This window comes from Meleagris gallopavo, chromosome 3 (assembly GCF_905368555.1).
Source record: "Meleagris gallopavo chromosome 3, MGAL_WU_HG_1.1, whole genome shotgun sequence".
NCBI classification, from domain to species: domain Eukaryota; kingdom Metazoa; phylum Chordata; class Aves; order Galliformes; family Phasianidae; genus Meleagris; species Meleagris gallopavo.
The window spans coordinates 7,000,980-7,024,400 of NC_139406.1; the positions used below are offsets into that span (position 1 = coordinate 7,000,980).

At 43.0% G+C, this 23,421-nt stretch overlaps 1 long non-coding RNA gene across 1 annotated transcript in view; it reads right to left on the bottom strand.

The window, feature by feature from the left end:
- The window catches only part of LOC146544584 (uncharacterized), a 76,572-nt gene that overhangs the window by 22,433 nt on the left and 30,718 nt on the right, over positions 1–23,421 (bottom strand). The window contains exons 2-3 of the long non-coding RNA XR_014882271.1: positions 8,108–8,333; positions 2,135–2,256 (exon numbers count right to left, since the gene is read on the bottom strand). This is a non-coding gene — a long non-coding RNA (uncharacterized LOC146544584). The remainder of the gene's footprint in view (positions 1–2,134; positions 2,257–8,107; positions 8,334–23,421) is intronic.

Below are 23,421 nucleotides of genomic sequence, written 5' to 3' on the forward strand. Positions count from 1 at the left end.
AGTTTTCACTATTTAGGGACAAAAACCTCTCTGATATGTTCTGCATGAACACAAACCCATGCATAGATGCAGGCATATTTATATTCAGAGAGAAAAAGGGTGAGCCACAGAACAACTCCTGTCAAGATTAGGATTTTGTATATTGTCCTGGTTTTAACAGGAATAGAGTTAATTTTCTTCACAGTGGTTGATACGATGTCATGTTTTGGATTCAGGACAAAACAATGTGAATAGCACACCACTATTTTAGTTGTCTTAGCATTAAGACAAGTATTTTTCACCCTTTCATGCTGAACCTGCCAGTGAGGAGGTTGAGGGTGAGAAGCTGGAGGGAACAGAACCAAAACAGCTGACCTAAACTGGTCAAGGAGATATTTCATGCCATATGACAAGATGCAGACAAAAAACATCGGGGATTTGACAAGGTGGGAGGAGAAGGCAATGCTGTTTGGGGAACTGGCAGGGGATTGGCTGACAGGTGGTGAGCAATTGCTTAGTCTGTTCTATGATTCTATGAAGCTGGAGCTTTCCCATCATTGCACAGTCAATGAAGAAGGCAGGCAAAGAAAATCCGTGCTCAGCAAATACATACATTATCACATTCAAGTCTATAGAAAATGGCAAGGAGCTCATGGAGGTGGATCTACCAGAGCGTCCCAGGCATGCCTGACATCCTGAGAATGGCATGGGACCCTGGCATGCTCACCATCCAGAGAATGTCATGGGGCTCAGACAGGCCAGCTGTCCAGAGAATGGTCTGGGACAAAGACATCTCCACTGTGCATACAGCAGCATGCACTCAGGCATGTCTACTGTAAAGAGAATAGTGAGGTGTCGGTGAAGGTGTAGCAACTAGAAAACCCCATAAGGCCCAGCACCGTCCATTGCAGAGAAAATGGTATGGGGGTACTGCACCTCTCTCCAGCAATGTCTGTCAAGGAACCCTTGGGTATGGATCCACTGGAATATGAAGAAGAGATCCATTTGCCACAGATATGACCTTGCACTACCCAGTATGTCAGCACTATCTATGCCATCAGATCATGGTGATCCGTACCCAAAACACTGACCTCTATCATTATCTCAAAGACCTCCCAGCAATAAACTACCAGCAGCCACTATAGTAGTCTCCACTAAGTAGAAAGCTCTTGCCAAAAAGAATGCAGCTACCCAGACCAAGTGCCTACCCAGAAATGTGGCAGTTCAGGTCTCTGGCTGCAGGGAATGCCTGAGCCTGTTGCTGCCATTGAAGGGTGGTAGAGATACCACCTACGTGAGGTGTGAGCAGGTAGATGATCTGCTCAAACTGGTGGCAGAGCTCAGTGAGGAGGTGGAAAGATTAAGGAGCATCAGGAAGAGTGAGCCAGAAATAGACTGCTAGGCTCACTGCCATATCTACAAGAAAGGCATCAGGGTGATACACCCCAAGTAGTGGTGGATCTCCTACTCTGTCACTGTCAGGCAAAGGGAGGACACCTAAGAAAAGGGTAGGAATGGAAGCAGGTCCTTGCTCGGCATCGCAGGCAAATCCATTCCCTACATACCTCATCTTCCCAGGTGTCCTTAAATACTAGATCTGAGGCTTTGAAACTCGAGGGAAAAGTAAGTGAGGAAGCAGTGGAAGGTGCACCCAGGACATTGTCTAGGGCAAAGCAGTCTACTCAACCCCTCAAGACCACGTCCACCAAAAAGGAAAGAAGGATAAGTGTCATAGGTTACTCCCTTCTGAGGGGAGGGCAAGGTTGGCAAGAGCATCCCTGTAGGGAAGTCTGCTGTTTCAGTGGAGTCTGAATCAGGACATTACCAGAAAACTTCCTGGCCTGGATCACCCCTCTGATTATTATTCTTTACTGGTAGTACAGGCTAGCAGCAATGAAATTGCTGAGAAAGGACTTAGGACTATCAAAAGGGACTTTAGGGGATTAGAGCAATGAGTGGATGGAGAGGGTGCTGTTCTCCTCTATCTCTTCAGCAGCAGGGAGGGATACTGAAAGGACCAGGAAACCACAGCAGACAAATACATAGTTGAGAGACTGGTCACAAGTCCAGGGAGGGGACTTTTTATAAGGGCATGTAGTGACAGGACAATGGCTTTAAACTGAAAGAGGGTAGATATTAGGAAGAAAATACTTACTGCGAAGGTGGTGAGACTCGTAGTTGTGGATGCCCCCTTTCTGGAAGTGTTCATGGCCAGTTTGGATGGCTAAAGAAAACCTCCAAGGTGGCAAAAGATGAAGTACAACCACCCTGTGTTATCTGCTGGGAGAAGGACCACATGCATTACAATTTAAGAACTGAAATCCTTAGGAGGAAGACACAGTGCAGCACAACACCATAAGGAACCAGTGATCGTTTCACTGAACAGCAGACACACCTGGCATATGTATAGCCAGCACATTAATACAAAGAAATAGATAGCATTTCAAATCTTCAAACAAACCTGTGGTACGCTACTTGTGAGCACCTTACTCTTATTGCTGCAGATGCACCCTATGCTCTTATTCTAGTTTACTGCTTGCACTGCAGGGAGACTTCAATCAGAACCAGTTGTACTGGGAGCCACACAGCATGCATTGACAGGAGGCAGTACCTCACACTTCATAAAGAGGAGGAAAGAAGCTGCAGCAATGATGAGAAATGGAATGATGAAGCCTCTCGGAAAGAGTGATAGACTGTTTAAGTCACGTCTTTACAACAACCCTAATGGAGCAACTTGTCAGACTGTTTACATGCCCAAAGATGCAGACAGCAGAATGATACAAATAGCCATTTCCAAAAGCTCCCATATTCAGATCCTCTCAAACTGGGCACTCAGCCATTTTTGATAATGCACCTTTGAATGGTTTGCTGCACAAACTTATGTCAGGAACTTCAGGACGAGAGAGACATTCATCATTCATTAAAGCTTTAGGCACAGCCTGTAGATAAGGTACTTCTTCATTTACCAGCAACACTCTAGGGGGCATTACTGCTGAGTTTACTTTTCCAGGAGTAAAGTTTCACCAGAATTCTTCCAGCTTGTCATCAGTGTTGTTCAGCATTCTGGCCTTGATCATTGACAGAGACTGTTAATGAAGTCTGGTGGGTCTACCACATCATCAATATGGGGTCAACCAATCCACCTGCACTCTCAAGTGATAGGATTCAGCTCCTTGCATAGATAGGACAAAACTGTCCCAGGCTTGGTCACGCTTTGGTGAAGGCAATGTCTACTGGTGTGTTAAAACACGTAACACTGGTAGCTGGTACTCAGGTGGCTCCATTGGACATGCCGGCCTGACTTTTTCTACATTACCTTGCTGATTGTCAGCTGAATTGCATTGTTTGCATGGCCAGATGTCTTTTTTGAACCTTGGACTGGCCAGACATTGTGACTCCTCCTGCAGTAGGTGGGACTTCGGTTACTTCAAAATCTCCCAGATTTCTGCCCTAAATTTCAGAGATTTCCAGATACAGTAACCCAGGCACAAAAGCACTCCATACTTTAGCCTGCGCCATGCTGAAGTACTGTTATCACCTGGACACCTTCACATGGATGCAAACATGTTTTCTCTCACTTCTGCTTGGCCATCTACTCTACCCTGCAGCCAGCTATACTCCCTTCCCAACATACTTACCTGTTTGCTAGAGACAGTGCAGCATCATCTTAAAAGGGATATATAACCCAAATGGGAATGAAGAAGGCAAATAGCTGGCAGCACCACTGCCTTCCTCTAATGGTCCCAGCTTTCAGTTGTCTTCTCCCTTGCCAGCCATCTGTCCTTCAGTGAGTCGGGCTGGCTACTGACCATCTGATATGGAGAAGATGTCTGGCACTTCATGCTCTAAATAGACTCTCTGATGTAGCCTCTTATCCCTGCCAAACACACCAGCACTACGCTAGATAAGGGAAAGCCAGGGCTGAATTGTGTATACGACTGCATTACCTATAACTGATACAAATATTTGGCCATATATTCAATAAATGTAGAGCCTAGCATCGCTATCTGTAATGAACCAGTGCCATTTCACATCAGTCCTCCTAAACAGGAGCAAGCTGTTCACAGTGTGTCTAATTGCAGATACAAGAGAACTTGAGAATTATTTTAGGAAACATCTATTTTCTGTTATCTTAATCAGACCTTTTCCAGTCAAAACTGTACTTGCACTTCATGGAGGGCAACTTAAGATTAAGAAGTCTTGAAAAGTCAACAATGAGGTAGAATCAGGATTGCTCTGAAATCCAGCTCCTGAACTATATTACCAGACTCCAGAATTTCCTGTCTTATACTGAATTCTCTCACATGCATCTGTGTGTCTTCACACCAATATTTATGTGTAGTTTCTCACTCTGTGGACACAAGTGACTGCCTTTCTGTCCCAGATAGTAGACATTTGTGTTTTTCCTACCTCCTTCTACAGAGAAGAAGGTCCCTCTGGCCCATGATGTATGGCAGTGCATAGGCTCTGCATACTTCTTAGCAGCTACTTTTTGTTGCCACTTTGAATAGTGAGAAGAATTTAAAAATCCCAGAAATGCATCTGCTTGAAGAGTATAAACCTGTTTGTTTTCTCATAGTAGAGATAACTGTGCTCTGGTTAATACAAAGATTGTTTATTTTTTGTAAATTTACATTCACTGGCAGCTGAATGTCACTCCAGCTCCACTGCTTCCCTGTCCCTCCCCTTCATGTGATCTGAAAGCAACTTTGGTTTGTTTCTCTAACTCACAGCAAAGCAGAGCTGCAATAACAGCAAATGGTCCTTGGAAATCACAGTCACATTAGGCTTCTGTTCAAATAGCTTTTAGGGCTGTGATAATAGGAGGCATTCCTAATAACTGGTGACTCAGTAAGACCCTGCACAGAAGGCTTCCAAATGACAGTACACAATTTAGAGTTTAATCTAGAAACAGTGGTGGTGATGAGATTCCAGCTGAGGACCTTCTGGTCTCAAGGCCGGTGCTGTACCAAATAGTCTGAAGCAACTATCTAGCCAACCAGGAAGGAGATGAATCCCTTCACTTCCCCTGAACTTCGCAACAACTTTCAGAGCAGCGTTTGACCCCTGAAGCAGCAAGAGCCTTCATTGCTGCCTTGACTCCAGAGACTCACCACCTTGAGCCACAGCACATTAAACTGCTGATACGTGAAGAGTGGCCAATCACACAGAACTAATACAGAAGTTAGTTCCCGAATGCTGAATTTCAGCACACTTCAGTTCACAGGCCACCCATATTGTACTTTTGGACTGTCCTTGGTCTGCTATAAACTAAACTGGATGGAGAACAAAGTTTTCTCCTTACTCTGTCATCCTCTCAGCGCAGTGCTTATGATGAGTTGCAGTGTTAGCATGAGCTGTGCCTAGCAACACTTCTTACATAAATATTTTTTCTTTTTAACAGAAGGAAGCCATGACCCTAGTATGGCATAAGAAGCATGTTTTCTTTCTTAAAACAAAGCTTTGAAACCATGGAAGTCTTTACCTCAATGATGTGCTAAGAGAGGGAACTTAGCACGGACTTGTCTTTTCAAGAAGAGTCATGTCCTTGGATGGCCACTAGAAAACAGTGTACAGCAAGAGACAAGCACAGTGTTTGGAAATGGAAAGGATGGATGAAGGCCTCCTGGGCACAGGCATACCTTCATGTCATTCTACTTAACACTCTTCTGAGGTGCCGTGGCAACATCCAGTAAGATCACCAGGGAACTTCACATGCAAGCCACAGGGAAAGGGCAACTCCAGACAGAGAAAAGAATAGATTGTCCTCAGATAGTTGGGTCCCTTTTAGTGAAAAAGCCTGTACAGACACTTTTTAAAAAGTTTTAAAAAGCCAGGACAGCATTTAGCAGTGGGGCATGGGAATGAAAAGCAGTGTTTTGGAAATTTTTACTTATTTATTTTTTTTACTAGCAGTGGACTTCCGGTGGGGCACAATATTTGCTAACATAGTAATTTGAGTTATCCACAGTTCAAAAATGCAGAGTTCCTTGCACAGATATCTCTATTTAAAATAGATTTGCTTTTGTTCATCAGTATAAAGCACATGGCTAAGAAATGGCAAGATGCCAAAATGAAACTGCTCCTAATTTTCAGAAGAGGCCACTGGCTAATTACACAGACTGCAGGTGTGAAGAGAGAAGCTCAAAGTAATCAATAGTGGTAATTAATCTGCTAGACTGGAGCTAAAGAGCTAACAGCTGGACATCAGAAATGGACACATGCAACAAGATCAGCAATAATTACCTCTTTAAATATTGAATTTCCATAGCAACAATTAAGCATATAAATAAAGGCTTGAAATCAAGGCTCCAAGGCATGATGCTGAATTGCTAACACAACATTCTCCAAATCAACCCTTTTAATAAAATAGTAACAATATGGTTGGGCTGGGTCGACTGGTCTCTGGTGCTAGCAGAAGCCCAGCTTCTGCTGCCTCCAGATTTTTTGGCTCTTCCTCTTTGGCTGCTTCCAAACCTACACGTTCTGCTGTAACTTCCTTTTATTCAACCAGCATCTAAAGAGATCAGGTGCAACATATGCCCACCTCATCTCCTCTCTTCTAAGGCCCTCTATCTTACAGCTTTGGCTTCACCACCTTCAGTAGAAGGTCTCCCTTCAAAATGCTCTGTTGAAGAACCATTTGGATTAGGCTACCAGTACCATATTGTTTGGGCAGCATCAAAGCACTCAATGATGAGTGCTCTCCCCAAAGCCTCTGCAGGGCTGTCAGATGGAACAGGCATCAAGCTCAGCTGGGAGAAGTTACTTTGAGCATCCTGCCACTATGGAAAGCACTGACACTGTCTCTCCTGGAAGATGCCAGAAACCTCTCTCCCCATGTTGCAAAGCATGAGTCCACAGTGTTGCTGTCCCTAGCATTTTGTCTGTGGCACCGACAGAAATGGATATCCAATTTTCTTTTTAACTTAATGTCACAGCTTCATTGCTCTGCCATGGAAGGTGAAGATGCTAAGAAGCCTTCATTAAGCTCAAGTTAATCTTCACAGTAAACATCACTTTCTGATATGTGCTGGCTAAAAAACATATCTGCTTACCTCAGCACCGGTATTAGGGCCATTTTCTTCCTTCTCCAGAAACTTCAGATGAATCAAAGAGGCACAAACCCAATTTTGTTACATTCTTGCATGTCTGCAGGACCTGACATAATGCATCCTGAACTCTACAGGCTGCATGTGACCATGTTATTGTACAGTTTGAAGAATTTTAGCATCAAAGTAGCCATGGCCAGTCTGCCTCTGGCTCCACTCTGCTCTTAATAAAGGAATGAAGTGCCTTCTCCTTCCCAAGAGTTAAATAAAATCTTTCCAACATTTTTCACACACCACACAAACTCAGACCTCAGTAATAATACAGAAAAAAATCCATGCATTCTAAACAATCTGCTTGTTCTAAATGTTCTAAACAACATTGCTTTCATCCCTACACTTTCCAACTTAAATATGGAGTTGGATGAAGGCTTGGGGAATTATTTTTAGAATTATCTTAAATTTTCTGCATTTTTAACATATTTTTCTCTATCCATTAAGCATCGTGTTAGAATTTTCTGCTATTCAGGGTGCATTTTTTCTTAAAATGGAGAGAAGTAGGGGTCCCATATCTGTAACCTAATAATGGCCCCAGTTAGGTAACTGAGATGAGAAGCAGAAACCACTTGATCTTGCCACTGTTTTCCAAGAAAGTTTGCAAAGATCCATGTTACTTACTATTATGGTAAGATGGGAAGCTGTAACTTTCATCTCAGAAAAAGGCAGCATTCCATAATCACCTTTATGCACTGATTCTCCCAGCTCTGCTCGCAATATTTTAGAATCTTCATGATCTGTATGGTCTTGATTTGTGCTGTATCTTTCATGCTATGATATTTTACCAGTATAGTGCTTTTGCAGCTTTGGTACTATGTTTTCTACATTTCTAACAAGCATACTGTGGTTCAACTCTCTGTGAAGAACCATTGCCAAGCATCACCAATGCATCTAAACTGGGCTTATTTAAAGAAATAATAAAGCAGTGAGCTTGACAGAGTGACATATGTGACTGTATCAGGCATACACCAACTACCAGCTTAACCGAATCACTAACCCAAAATTGGTGTTGCAAGGCTCACCTGCTTCTCTCCCACATTGTCCTCTGAGGGATAAGCAGCTCAGCACTCCACAGAGGATTCATATCATCTGTGCCACTGAATAATTTTGAGAGAGGTAGAAACTTCTAGATAGCTTCTTCCCAAGCTGTTCTTTGAGCAGCAGCTATGATTCTGATTCTGTCTGTCCTGGTGCTTTAGTGGTTGGGTGCTGAGGACTGATGCTCAGGAACCACAAAGATGCTTTATCCTGGAGGAGAGAAATCATAGAATCATAGAATGGCTTGGGTTAGAAGTTCCAACCATCAAGTTCCAACCCCCCTAATTTACACCAGGCATATCCAACTCACGTCCTGGCCAAGCCCATCCTAATGCATTAGTTTCACTAAGTCACATATCCCATTAGTTTTATGGCTCTGATGCTCTCAATTTTTTATGTTTTAATAAAAATATTAAAAAATAAAGCAAGCTTTGTTGCCTGTATACATTCACTACATTATCTTGGAGGGCTGCTCCGAAAGTAATGCCCCCTATGTTATTACATTGACCACAACATCAGAAGCGGATGTTGGTGGTACGGCAGCAGAGGATGAACTTTCCCACCAATATTCTGTTATATGTTATTGCTGTGTGACAGAGGGCAACAGAAGGGCAGTCTGACAGAATGGCGTCTGACATGGAAGTGCACATGAAACAAAGGCCTGTCACTGAATTCCTCCAAGAGGAAAATATTACACCTATTGACATTCACTGATGCTTGCTGAATGTGAATGAAGACCAAACAGTGGATGTGAACACAGTGAGGCAGTGGATGGTGCATTTCAGCAGAGGTGATAACTATAGTGGGTAACCTTTGCTGGAGTCGATTTTTAGAAGTGTGGAAGGCATACTCTAGAAAAATGCATAGCTGATGGTGGTGACTATGTTGAAAAACAGTGTTTTGTACATGAGAATTTGCTGTCAAATAGTGGTACTGTGCTCTTTGTATCTGTTGTAGTTTCTACGGAAAGAACATGAGGCATTACTTTCAGAGTGACATATTTATTTTATATGTGTCCCTCTTCATTCAGTGCAACCCAGGCAAGCCAAAAGGTTGGACACCCATGATTCACATCTTCCCCCTTGGAATATAGATGTATATGGTGTGAAATGTTCCCAATCCAGTTTGAGAATCAAAAACAAGGAGCTCTCTGGTAAGGCTGCACTGTAGGGCTGAAGAGCAAGGTTTGTTCTTAGCTCCTCTGCAATTCTCCTGTGAGACTTCACCTAAATCGCTTGCACCTGCCTTGCTGTATCCATTCATCACTACGTTGGAAAGACATGAAGAAATAACGTTGTCTTGTTTTCTTTTCCCGAATCTCTTAGCTTGGTTACAATACTTTCACAAGTGAGGATCTCGTTATTGCTGAAGTGTATCTAGGCAAATTAGATGAGCATTTTTCCCCAAATGGGCTAGACCAGGATCTTTGTCAAGGTCTCTCTGTATCATTGTAACAGTCACTAGAACAGTGCTCACTAAGTCAGGCACTCACATTGCTCAGCTTATAATGGATTTAGAAAACACAGCATGTAACTCCAGCCCGTCCTCAAAGTCTTTTTTCCAACAGATCTTGTGCCACTTCAGTAGTCTGCTTCACATAAGGAAACCAAGCTAGACAAAGACCATGAAACACCTTCCTTCCCTCTCTCAATCAGGTCACACCAGGATTCCCTAATTATGGCTCAAGTAAACGGAAGGCAGAGAGAAAGAGGTCTCAAAGTACAAACATAATCATGGTATCTCTTCATAGTGCCTAGCTCTAGGCAGTAAATGCAGGTGATGTCGCTGAAGTCATCCTAGGCTGGCCATACTGACGGAGGAAGATAAAACTCTGAATTTGTCTGCATAGGACATATGTCAAAGTTCTGTTTGTCCTCTCCTAGCTGGAGCAGCAAGTCTCCAAAAATGTGTATTACACGTTGTTCAGAGGTAAATAGGTTTTAAATTAACATGTGCATGTGCTCAAAGAGAGTGCTTGATTGTAACTATTTTGATGGAGTACGAATTATTAAGATACATTGTGAAAAATAAGTTTTTAATATCAGTACTGCTTGAAAACAAGCTAAGGATGGGAAAGTGATCTTGCAGTTTCTTTCCTATATAGACATCTTTTGGGGAAGAACCACAATAAACTGTCAGGTCACTGTCAGTTCATCAGAAAAAAAATGCCATGGCTGCCTTTCTCAGGACATTTTGAGTTCATTTGCACTGGAAATACACAAGAATAAGAAGTCTCATGGTATTTCTGCCAATTCATGTCTGGATTGCATTATAGTTTGAGAAAGAGACAGAGCTCCTCCCAGAACGGGTAGTCATTTCCATGAAGAGGCATGAAACAGAGCCAAAGCTTAGAGCAGATCAACTGGGAAGCAAGCACAGAGCATCCCCAGGACCCCTGTTCTCACTGCTGTGCCCACAGGCCATGCTGCTGGCTGGGCAACTGAGAGCCCTCAGCTGAGAGCCCTCTGCTCCTGCTAGCAGCCAGGTGTTTGCTTTCAACACAAAGAGAAATTTAGAATTCTAATTTTAAAAACACTTCTCTTTTTTAAAAATGTTGGCCCCTCCTAGTTCACTTCTCTCTATTAGGGATATTCACTGAGGCTCACAGCAGCCTTGGCCGTTGTTACAGCCTCAGAAGGGAGACAGCAGCTCTCCCATGAAGAAAATTATCAGAAAAAAAAACTTTGCTTGTGCTGTTCTAGTCTGCACCTGGAATGAATTCCTGACTCTCACCAGAGCCTCTGGCCACAGTGAGAGCACAGAGGCATTAGCCTTACTGGCAAAAGCTAACATGCAAACACTTCTTGTGCAGTATGAAAGCTACCAGTCCTTGCAAGCTTGCATGTCACTCTGTGCAATCAGATTGCCTTGGTTCAGACACATAAACACAATCTGTGGGGCTGTGTGCCTGCATGTGTGTATATGTACACCCATGAGCACAGAGTAAACTTTGTAATTGTTTTATTGTGAAATAATCTTTCAGAGAAATATATCCTTTGGGGAAAAAAATAATTTAAAAAAAAAATCAATCCTTCTTGTTTTCTCCTGGTCAGATTATGTTTTGTCTCTAATTAGTTGACTCATTAAGTCGTTCCATGCTTTCCCCACATCTTTTCCCTTTCCTCTCCCACAGCACAAGACTGTTGGTCCTCTGTCTTTGGATCCTGACAAGTGCACCCTCCAGCAGGACTCGTGTGCTCCCCAGGCTGGCAGCCATCGAGTAAATCCTGAATCAGGCTGATTGGCTGCCTGTAGTGTACTGAGACATGAAGTATATGAGGAGCCATGGCACTGGGTGCCAGTGAGCAAGGTTCATGCCTCACAGCAGGAGACAGAAAAGTTGGCTGCATAAACATCTCACATCTGTTTGCCTAGCAAATGCCACCCATATGGAATAACATCGACTACAGAAAGATCTGCCAGGTGCTTTTGAAGGCATCTCCAACCCAAAGAAGTCACCAAAATGATTCTGCAAATCATTAAGAGTTCTTTAGATTTATTGCTTTGACAATATGCCCTGGCCATGCTTCAGCCTCAAACAGACCCTGAGTTCTTCCTTCCCTCACACTACAGTCCCACCCTCCTGCAGACCCCATTGCTTGTGACCAAACGTAACACGCAACTCATCCTCTACACGTACATCCTATGCTGTCAGTCATCTCCAGAATAAATGCAGCAGAGCACCCGTAGGGTCTGCGTATCTTGGCTGAAGTTCATAATCCTGCATGCCGTTATAAACCATTCACACAATGACTTTGTGGCAGGATTTTCATTTTATCAGACCAACTGAAGTAACATTACACAGGCATCCATCTCCTTGGACCTATGTGCACTGTCAGATCAGAGAGCTGCTTGCTGTTGAGTGAGTGTTACGGTGAAAATGTGCATCAGTGTGACACATCACAGCCTCTAGATACTGAGAGAGAGATTTCTATAAGGTCACATTTCTAACGCCAGCAGGCAGGCAACTCCTTGCGACTCCTGGAAATGACCCAGTGCATAATATAGAGACATTTCAGAGAGACTGACATGATATGATTATACCCTGTATTAAAGGACAGTTCCCCAGCTAAATGCACCATCCGGATCATGAGGACCGAGAACTGAACTGCTTTGGATTCCCACATATCTTCAGCTGAAGTCATGGCATAGGAGTGTAGGTGTTTCCATCAAAAAACAGTCAAGTCCTTCTCAGAGCTAACACAAGGGTGGGAAGATGCATGGGTAACTCACAAAGCACTGAAATTACCAAACTTGGAGATTACAAATACAGAAAAGAAGCTTAAGAATCATCCTATGACTGTACAAAATATCTGGCCTATATAAAACAAAGTCCTCATTGCTGGCTCCACTGTCTTCTTTCCAAATGTTATTAAATCTTCTCAGTCTTGAGCTGAGAAACATTCTGAGAGAAGAACATTTCCTACTTTGGTCTTTCAGAGCATCAAGTACCATGGGGACCCAAGCCCCATGCTACCAAAACGCAAGTAAAGCCATGAACATTAATTTGGATGCATGCTTTATTGATTTTGGTCTCTTTCAGGCTGAAGAGGGAAAGACCCAGACTAAAACAAGATGACAGCACTAAAGACACAAACTTTTGATTCTCCAGAATTGCAGCCTTACTCCACCATGCTGCCTTGCCCAATGCCATTTCCATCTAGCAAGATGCAGTGCAAGGGCAGAATCTCTCTGTTCCACCACACATATACCTACTCATGATCACTTTTCTCTCAGGTAAACACTTCCAGTGCTAAGTAAAACTACACGTGTACAAATGCTTGCCATACTGCTCACACAGGAAATCAAAACTGTTTATTTTTGCAGCAGGCAATTTGTGGACTAATTTATACAGATGTAGTTATTCAGAGACTCATTAACAGTAAGTATCAAGAGCCTAAATTACTGCAACATCAACACACAAATTGTGCCAAATGATGCTACACAGAGAAGCAGAACCCAGTCCTGTCAGAACCCAAGTTTTAAAGTTGAATATTACCTTTACTGTCTGCTTTTCAGCCATCTTTCTCCAGCAGGATGGGTTCTTTTAATGTGATCAAATGTAAGTGTTCCTCAGGATGAAATGGGAAAGGAATTAGGGTCTGAGCACTCTAAAAAGAACCTCAATAAAATTATGTCAATAACTGATCTCTCGTTCCTCTATCAAATCAAAAAAATACCAGCAGGGTGTAAGGAAGGAAAATATTCTAGCTTGATTTAAAACAGATTTTAAAATTTGAATGTAGTTGGCATGGCAAATGCAAGCCAATCTTTTCTTCTATGCCAATTAAAAAAAAAAAAAAGTTTCTATTTAAGGCACTTACAAAGAAAGAACATAATAAATAAGGATCTACAGATACACCCCACAAAGGGTGACTGTTCTCCCTGCTGCAATGGCCCCATGACCAGACTGTTCACCCCTGCAGGAAAAAATAGCAGAGTTTTCTTCTTCTTTCCACCTGATGAAGAGCAAGAAGCTATGGTCTCTAACCATCAGGAGGAAGTTATAACTATCATGTAGGCTGCAGGGTTCTTTGAGAAAAAAAAATCTTATGTTTCTCCTGTTGGAGCTGTTCTACTTCTCAATCAATATGTATAAATTCATTAAGAGAGAGAGAGAGACAGACTAATTAGTACACTTTGCTAGGATGGCTGGGTATCTGGTCCCAGTCCCTGCTCTGGTGAATATCTCATTACTTTTACAAAGGGGAGCCAGGGGCAAAAGACAAGTTATCAAACAGAGAATCCTATAGCTCAGTGGGCAGAGGTTTCACACTGTGTTTGAGTGCCCTGAGAATTAGACTCAGGGGTAAAAGATGATGTGATTCACAATGATCAATCTAACCTGGAAAGCCTTCTTCCTCACTACTCCATCGGTTTGGTCAGATGCTCCAAGAGTTCTACAGTGTAAACAATGAGTAGGTTTTGAGTGCCAGGTTTTTGTTCTCATCATCCCTTTCCCAGGATGATGTATGCAAGCTTTAGTATAAGCATTCATTTATTGCTTGCATTTAAATTTACACGCCGCACATAAAAGATTAATACGTATCCACGAAGACAACTTCTAGATCAAAATTAATGAAACCAGTTGAGTAATTAGGTGGCTGTTCTACATGTTTTTTATTCTCACATTATCCTACCCCATACTATACCATTCTGAAAGTGCTTTAATGTATTTTGCATGTGTTGTGAAATGCTTTTGTGGTCTCTTGCCACTGCACCCTGGTGAAAAACGCCCCCTGGTTAGAAGTGTTTGAATAAATTACTAAATCCAGTACAAAGGAAGAAAGCAAGTACAGAAATTGGGGAGGAGGAGAAATCAGTGCAAGGAGAGAATATATTCTTAGACACAATCTCCCTTGCATAATACTTTGTTCAATAGACTGTGTTTTTGTTTAGCACTGAGGGAAGAGGCTTTTTGCAGATTAGAACATTTTGAGTGTTTGATGGAAGGCAGGGAAAGTTTATAAATAAACAGAACCGCAAAGGAACAATAGGCGCCAGCATCTGTAGTCACTTGTGAGTTATGTTTCCAAGCGTCAGCCTAAGAATATGAACAATTTCTGTGCAGACCACACATCTCCCAGTCCAGGTCAGTGAAAGTAAGAGCCCCTGCACTGCCATTATTTGTCTTCAAGACTAACCCCATACAAGACAATGAGTTGTTTTTTGTTGTGGTTTTTTTTTTTTTTTTCTATTAATGAATGAACATATTGTATTTCTGAAGAGCTTTTAAATCATGAAGGGGAAAAATCATTTCCTTCTTTTTCTCTCTATTGAGGGCATAAAACAGTGCTCCACCTGCTACCACTCACAGACCAATAACTTAAATTTTTGGCACTTAGTTGTAGACTCAGTAGATCCATCCACACCTGCTTTTCCCTTAATTAGTTGGCTATCCAAAGGCTGCAGACTGGCTGCTGCCAGCTTCCTGTACTAATAGGAAGATCATTTAGGGCTAATGTAAGAGTTTGAAAGAAATAAATATATAAACCTCATGCAGAAACACTAATGAGGAAAACTAACAGAAGAAAGAAAAAAAAAAATCCAAAAACTAACAGAGGATGGTTATTGTTGGAGGAAGACTGTTCTTTTGTCCTGGACTTTTTAATGTCAATTCTGAGAAATACTGGAAAATGTGTCTGTACAGGAATAAGCAAGCCAGGCAGAGCCGTGACCCAGCACCATCACACTGCTTTCATGTAGCTCTGGATCACCACTGACGAAATGAAATCTGTAGCCTCCTCCTATTACCCATCTTATACAGAGAGCTATTGTGGTGGTAGGAGTCAAACTATTATTAGATTAGCTATTAGCCAGAGGAAGGAAAATGCTTAAGAGAGATTTACTTTCTGTACTGCTATCAGCTGAGTTGCTGGAATAGTAGGCGTTTGAAGACTAAAATGACAGGAACATTGCAAGCACCTAAACATGCAGAGAATGTTTTTAGAAGAAAACACTCAGTCTTATTTTTCCAGGCTAGTAACACAGGAGTAGTGTTGCAAAAGCAAAGCAAAACAAAACAAAAATGGTATATATATTTACTGTGCTAACCAGCATACATCTTCAGGACAAAATAAAGGTCTCTCATCCACACATACAGACCATATCCAGTCTGCTGCAACTGAACCGAACCCATTTCAAATGCTAGGTTTAGCTTCATACAAAGGGCTGTAAGTTGTTCAGAAAACAGTGATTTTCTTCAGTGCTCTGCTGTTTGTAAATTCTTGCCTTAAAACATATGGCACAATACCCAGCATAAGGACATCCTGTCCATCTCATGCCCTCCAGACAGAGCTGTAATTACAAAGCCTGGCCCTACTACTGCTCAGACCTTTCAAAGTTTTATTTTTAGGAGACTAACTCCAATAAAGCACTCAAGTTTTACTGTTTGCAAGGCTGAAAGAAAAAAAAAATGCCTTGTGGTATATGTTGGGACAGGAGGAAAGGAAAACTGTGTAATTAAATACCTAAGAATGAAATAGAACAAGTAGGATAGTGGGAATTAATTACTCATATGAGAATTTGCTTTGACCCACTATTCTGTATTCACACCTATTTCACTATTACGTTTCAATAACCCATTTGTTCTGCTCCAAGAATCAAACCTGTGATAACACATTAGATGAATTTCCAACATTGTTCTTCTCTGCTTGGGAAGTGGTATAATTATAGCGACTGATCTGGAGAGCAATAGTTTGAAAATGTTGCCTGAGGCGTACCAAAGTCCCATGACTTATTAACAAGTCACTTGTCTCCCAGGGTGATTTTTTTTTAGCTGCTTCTTGAAATAGCGTTAACGTTTCATTGCAACATTTCCCTAAAGTTATAGAGATGCTGAAAACTGAGGTTACAAAGTGGTATTTGGATGCATCTGTTGCAGTGGAGGGCCAGCTTAGCTCCTCTGAAGCCTTTCCTGCTCTCCAGAGCATTCTGCAGCCTCCCATGGCTGGGGGCTGTCCAGGAGTTTCCAGTGCATGCAGGACAGTCCAGACTCTTCTCACCTTGAGAAGACTGAGTGTCATCAGGACTCAGAGTACGTACTTAGAGCCAAATACCCAGCTTTTTATCATGTGCTAGGGCAGCACTTCAAACTGTTACAAACCCAAGGGAAAACACTGGAGACACAGACCACAAGTTTGAACTCCCTTCCACTTCTGCTGGCCTACAAATATTTCAAAACATGTCAGTAATTTATATTCCATTGGAAAGAAAAAAAAAGGAAAAAGAAAAAAAAAACATCATTTTTAAATCAGAAAGAGCACAGCCACTTTTTTACAAAACATCCTATTTCCTTTTTTATCTCAAGTAACAAACTACATGTTAACTTCCACTGCTTAAGTCATCACTGTTTTCAACAACAAAATTCTATCGCTATTTCTATTCCTATTGAACAAACCTAGGAAATTCACTGACAAATACCCTTGCTATCAGAAAGCCTGGGCTATCTAGTAAGATGTACTATTCTGGATAAGCAACCTAATGGAAATAAGAAAATTCAGCTTTATAACTGTCCCCTGACCTCAGTTTCCCTATAACACACATCGTAGATGCACGGGAAGGGAGAGGCTTAGGTACACTGCAGAAGAGCATCCAGAGCTGTTTGGTAACAACAGCTGTGCTGTTGGTGTGCTGTACCAAATGGAAGCCATACACACCTACTCAGCCATACAGCAGTACATCACCTCAACCCAGCGTTAACCCTGTTAAGTCAGTAGTATCTCATGCCTGCCTGCCATTAAATCCCCATTGCTAAATTTTTGTCCTCCAGTCTTTGACAATGAGACTTGCTGCATCTCAGTGTTAAAGTGAAATTCCCAGGTTCTCCATTGGATTAAGGTAAGATTTTTCTTTATGCTTGCACTTCTCCTCTCTTCCGTCCCCAAATTATTCCACACTGGGCTCCAAACTCTGCCAAACTCAATCTAATCCTCCCACCATTCTATATTGCTCCAGCTAATACAGCAAGTACAGCTGGAATGGAGGTGGGTAATTCCCACTGAGTGTTATCAGCTCCAGGGGAGAAGAGTTAAGGTTTTATTGGCATGTACCTTGATTCTGTATTTCCTGAATTTGAATTTTCCAGTTGGAAAGGTCTCTGCTACAACTGGGTCATCTCAACTCTGCATTAATAGGGTGTTTTTTTCTTGTAGCATTCAGAGTTTCTTTGTGATAAGGTAACTGCAATTATATTCAAAGATTTTTTAGCATTTTGCGTTGCAATATCATTTCCATAATCAAACAGATTTGTAAATCAAATTACAAATCCCAAAAACTGACAAGAGCCTAAGCTCACACAGAAAGCTATAGATGTGATACAAGCAATGAAGATGTCTAATACTAAAACTCAAGCACACCTCTATGGCTCACATTGTGAGAAGTCCTGTTAGTAGAACTGGAAGAGGAGTCTGCCTAAGTGTTGGGACAGCAGGACAGAGCCAAGAGCTTGCTGTGGTTTTTAGGCAAATGTTCAGATTCTAGGAGGAATACCCAGGTGACTTACAGAAAGAGCAATGACAGTGCAGCAGATGGGCTTTCAACAACCACCACCAACCATAGCCACGCAGGATGAAAGCTACCATCATGGGCAGGCTCAGTGATGCAGTCCAGTGAAAGGAATCAATGACCTCCTCCATATAAACCTGCTGGACCTAGCTGACCGCCATTTAGATCCAACATCCATTCAATGCACCCATACTTTCTGCCAAATCAGAGTGTCAGGAATTTATTCTGGTGGTTTCACAATTTCAGGACTCTCTCTTGCTTCCTCAGGTCTTGTATAAATATAAGCTGCCCCCTGAGACTAAAGAGAGGATGAACTAGGTCCCGTAACTTTTCACTCCAATCTTTGTTCAGCAATAAGCTACCACCCAGCAAGACTCGTGGTGGCTAGAGATGGGTGGAAGTGCCAGGTCCCTCCACTGTCCCTGAGGCAGGAGATTCCCCTTGTACAGGAACGGTCCTACTGGAGGACTTGCAGTAGGCCACAGCCACCACCACAGGTATCTGTGCAAGGTGAGAGGCCCCTAGTCCCCAGCCTCTGTGACAGTTCTTTTCATAGCTTTTCTGCAAAGTTCCCAAGCTCTCCAGCCACACAACAAAGCTTTCCCGTGCCCTGCTGTGTGCTCTCTCTCAGTGCCTCGAGGAAAAGCTAGCTTGACATGGCAGCCATTTGATCTCCAAGACAGACAGCTTCTCTAGCGCTGTTAGATGCTGGGCATACTCACCCATATGCAACCTGTCACTTGTAGGTGACTGCTTTTGGGTCAACTCAAGAGCAATCCAAGCTTCAAGTCACCTATAGTATATATTACAGCTTAGACTTGGAGTTTTCTTTTTATTGTCACTTAAGAACATGACAGCCTTCACTGAGACCAAATGATGTGGATGGAGTAGTTTATGCTGACCTTGACCAGAGGTTACTTATTCAGTAGTATGGGAAATGTCAGACTGGCCAAGCAGCCATTTCTTCAGGACGATCCAGTTGTTTCAACCCTGATAGCCACTGGGTGATATCATTCTTTTTCATCTCTCTCACTCCCACTCTTCAACCCAGCATCACCGAGTTAACAAAAATATTCTTTATCTATTAAATAAAACAACCAATAGATTTGACTCACCCTTTTGAATAAACAGGCTCGAGCAAAGGCTATTTCTTAGGAAAATTCTCCCACATCCCCTGTGTCCCACCCTATCCTATTGCAATACAAGCTGGATTTTAATTCCTCAAATAAAGTGTTTGGCTTCTGCATTCCACACAAAAGTTTTTAAGTATAGACCCCTTTTTATCTATTCCTACAGCTGCTTCTTGCAATTACGTTAGCTATGTATTTATTTGCCTGCTTTGGAATTAAAAATAAAATCAAACCAAACAACTCACTGTTACGTCTCTTAAAGTATATATGCACTTTTCTATAAAGCTCTGCAAAGCTTCATTTCCTTCTTCTCTTTATAAGGCTCATTTTAAAGGGCACCAAAATTCCCAAGGAAGTGGTTTCTTCTACTCTTGTTACACCAGAAAATGCATTTCAAACATAAACAAGCTAGCAGCAACCATATCTTTGTTTGGCAAATGGAGTAGTCTCATCACTTCATCCTGTTCATAGCAACACACAAAGGAGTACTCTGTAGCCAGGGGTAATAGCTGATCCCATAATCTGGCACTAACACTTAGAAAGATTAATTACCCTATTAAGATCTTAGACACTACTAAGAAAATCTTTGTATAAACCTTTTAACTCACAACAAATGCAGCATATTTGGTGCCATCAGTTTGTTGCACAATAAAGGTTCTCACCCTCCCACACTTGTTCAGTTTTGTCTCTGTCTCCCATGCTATATAAACACACACACGTGCTCACACACACAGCTTTTTTTTTTTTTTTTTTTTGCCTTTTTTTTTTTTTCCTGTTTTCCCAATACAAAGGAATAAAGTACAAGTGTGTTTGGAGCAGATAAAGTAAAAACTCCTTCTGTCCCCAAATTGGCTGCCTCAGAGATTAAGCAGCAAGAGCAGACACTCGCTGATTCAAAGGCTGCTGCTGTGTCAGAAACCAGAGGCACCTAAGCAGATTCGGGTTGTAATCCCCACACAAATTATATATCCAAAAATACGAGGAGGGTTAAATTATTAAAGTGTGGTTATCAAAGACACCTTCTGAAATACATCGTTACTGATTATAACCATCAGATGCCAATGCAAAACAGCTCGTCACCTTGGCATGGCCCCCCGCATCCACGCTATCTTGCTCTCTCACCCTGTCCTTCTCCGCCACGTTGTCACCAGCAAGAAAAGCCACAACAGTGTGGACAGACATAGATAAAGCGTGTGTGAGTCATTCAGCAACGTTTCAGATCCCAATTATTGCCCCGGCTCCCAGCGAGGCTGCATGCGACTGAATTCTCGCATGTGACAGAAAGGGACGGGGGGAGGAGGGGTGAGCAGGAGGACGAGGACATAGCATTCTACCTGTGCCTTACTCCCTTTATTCATGCCTGTGGCCAAGCACAAGGCTTTTGGTAAAGACTGGGGCTCCAGGACAAAGACACAGCTCAACATTTCCATCCTTGTCTGGGGGAGCATTTATGTAAAGAGCACTGTGACACCACTGATGCTTTTGTGTGGCAAAGGGAAAAGCAGGAGCACCTCTGACCTCAGATCCTAAACACAGCAGGCATCAGCAGTAACTTTTCGTTGCCAACGAACGGCCCATGCTACAAAGATTACATCTGTTTTGATGTATTCCCTCTGCATGCTCGTTGCCTGAGCTTACTGTTTGGATTTCAAACCGTATCTGCAGAAGCTGACTTTGGGACTGTATCAGGAATTCAAAAAAAGTAACATTCACATCCTAAAACATTATTTTCTCATGGCTCATCACAGCTCTTCTTGATAACTGCTGGGCCCAAATTCTCCTCATTTCCATTATTTCACTGAGAATGATTCCATCTGTCAGCAGCGGGTGCGGGTAGGTGAGTGGCTGTCCTTACTGGCACACAGGGAACATCTGACACAGCAACAGCCCTCCACCACATTTCCAGCACTTTCCCTACAAAAACCCTCAAAAGAATATCACTGAGCCTCTCTGAACAATTCCATTGCTCACACAGGCAGTCAATTACATTATTTGCACAAGCTGACTTGGAGGATGACCCACTTCTTCCTCCCTGACATCTGGTAGGCTTTGTGCTACTCAGTGGCTAGGACAGAGAACAGCAGCCCTAATATCTTCTGCTGCTGCATCCAGGTCCCTTTCAGTGCCTTCTGGCCCACATGGCTCCTGCCGCAGTGATTATGGAGACAGCAGTTGTGCTGTAATTAGGATCCTCCTGGGCCAGCCAATCTGAACAAGCAGCAGAGGCCAGCTGCTCTGCTGCCAGCAAGAGCTTTTTGGTGCACCATCCTCACAGGCACTCATTCTCTCCTTTGAGCCCATCCTCTCTGCCCAGACATCAGTGATAAGGCTGGGGCCAGCTTCCCACGAAGAACATTGCCTTCTCCTCACACATGCCGCAGCAGGAGCAGGCTGTCCCTGAGGAAGGCTGAGCCCAAAGCATAGCCCAGCACCTCCATGTCCCACCCCAGGGGTCCCAGTCTGCCCAGCTTCCCCCTGGGCTTCCACAGCCAGGAGAAGCCACGTTTTGCACACAGGGGATGCGCACACTTCTTTTAGTGTCAAAAGAGGAAAGGAACCTTTAGTGCTTCTCTGTTCTGTCCTTTTCCCTTCCTTATGAAAATCCAGACAGTTGCAAGGGCAATTTCCTCCAAGTCACATGTTAGGGAACTGTCACTGTGGTTTCATCTTTCTAGGTTGTCCAGAGTTCTGCACCATTCTTGCTTTCTTTCATTCAAGAAGAATAAAATACACAGATTTTTGTTTCTCCTCCTACCAACAATATACAACATCTAATACTTAAAATAGCAAAACAAATAAAAATGCATGTTCCTTTTTACTTTGGATTCACTGCTGTCTCTTTGTATTTATTCTGTTCAGACTTTAGCAACAAACAAGCCAAGGTCGTGTTCATTTTTGATCGGTATTCATTCTCTTTTGTGTTTAAAAAAAAAAAAAAAAGTCTACTGTTGTCCCTCAAGAACATCTTCTCAGGAGCAAAGCACTCCCAGGAGATAGCAACGCTCCCTTCCTGCAGTGTTCTACACCATGGCCAACATATAGAACAGAGACCCATCCTTGGTTTTCTGACAGAACCAGCAGCTCATTCCAACATGCCTGCTTTCTCCCTTCCACACTGGGCAGAGGACAGGCATCCGCTCAGCAAACTAAGCACGAGCTGCTGTGGTTACTCAGTGCCTTTCTACGGAGGAAAGCTGAGCGTATCCAGCTGTGTAACACCAAGTCCAGGTTACATGGTGAACAAACAGCTACCAGGTTTGATGAAATAGGTTCTGAAAGTGTGAAGGTTGTTCTCTGGTACTGCCAATGGGAGTGGGTTTCATTGACAACTGCATTCCTTTTCCTAGGTTGGAATATCATCACGTTTTTCTTAATCAAATTTCATAATTTTGTGCAGAAACAGAAAGAAAAAGAAGTTCTCCATAAGTTAAAGTTCCCGTTACCGTTTGCTTTCATTAAAATATACTTTTCCTTTTTGTTAAATGTGCTGCTTCTTTTGTAAGTGTTAAGAAAGTGTGGGGAAGGGGAGAGGAGGAGAGGGAAACCAAACATAAAGACTTATTTGGGGTGGTTTGATTCACTTAACCACACTGAACTGGCCACAGCAGAGATTGTGAAGCTAAAGAAGGGCCGACAGGCGCCTTGAAGGCGGGTGTGCCTGCATCGCCCCTCAGACATCCCCCCTCCCGCGCCGATTCGGTTACCACAAGGATGGGACGCGGCTCCTAAGCCTGTTACTACCGCACTGCACTTCCCACAGACGTGACCCAAGAGGAGCTTCCACAACACGTTGGTGGCCCGCAGGCCCCCACCCTGGGTGCCCCATTCCTCAGGGCAGCGCAGCTCTCAGCTCTTGCACGGACGCACACAAACTGCGATAAACAACCCACCTTACCCGTTTTTAAGCAATTCCTCGTTAAAAACAATACTGGAAGAATATTTACTGTCACGCCTACGGCGGAGGGTCGGACAGACGGACGGGGGAGGTTCTTCTAATTCCGTGTAGTTTCCCTCCCTCTAGCGGTGCAAACGGAGATTGCGGGTCCCTTGTGCTTGGAGGGGACGAGAGGAGGCTGTGGGGAATCCCGCGTGGCACTGCCGGAGAGCAGCTCCGCAGCTCGGGCAGGACTTGTGCCGGGACCAGCACGTCCCGGACTGAGGGC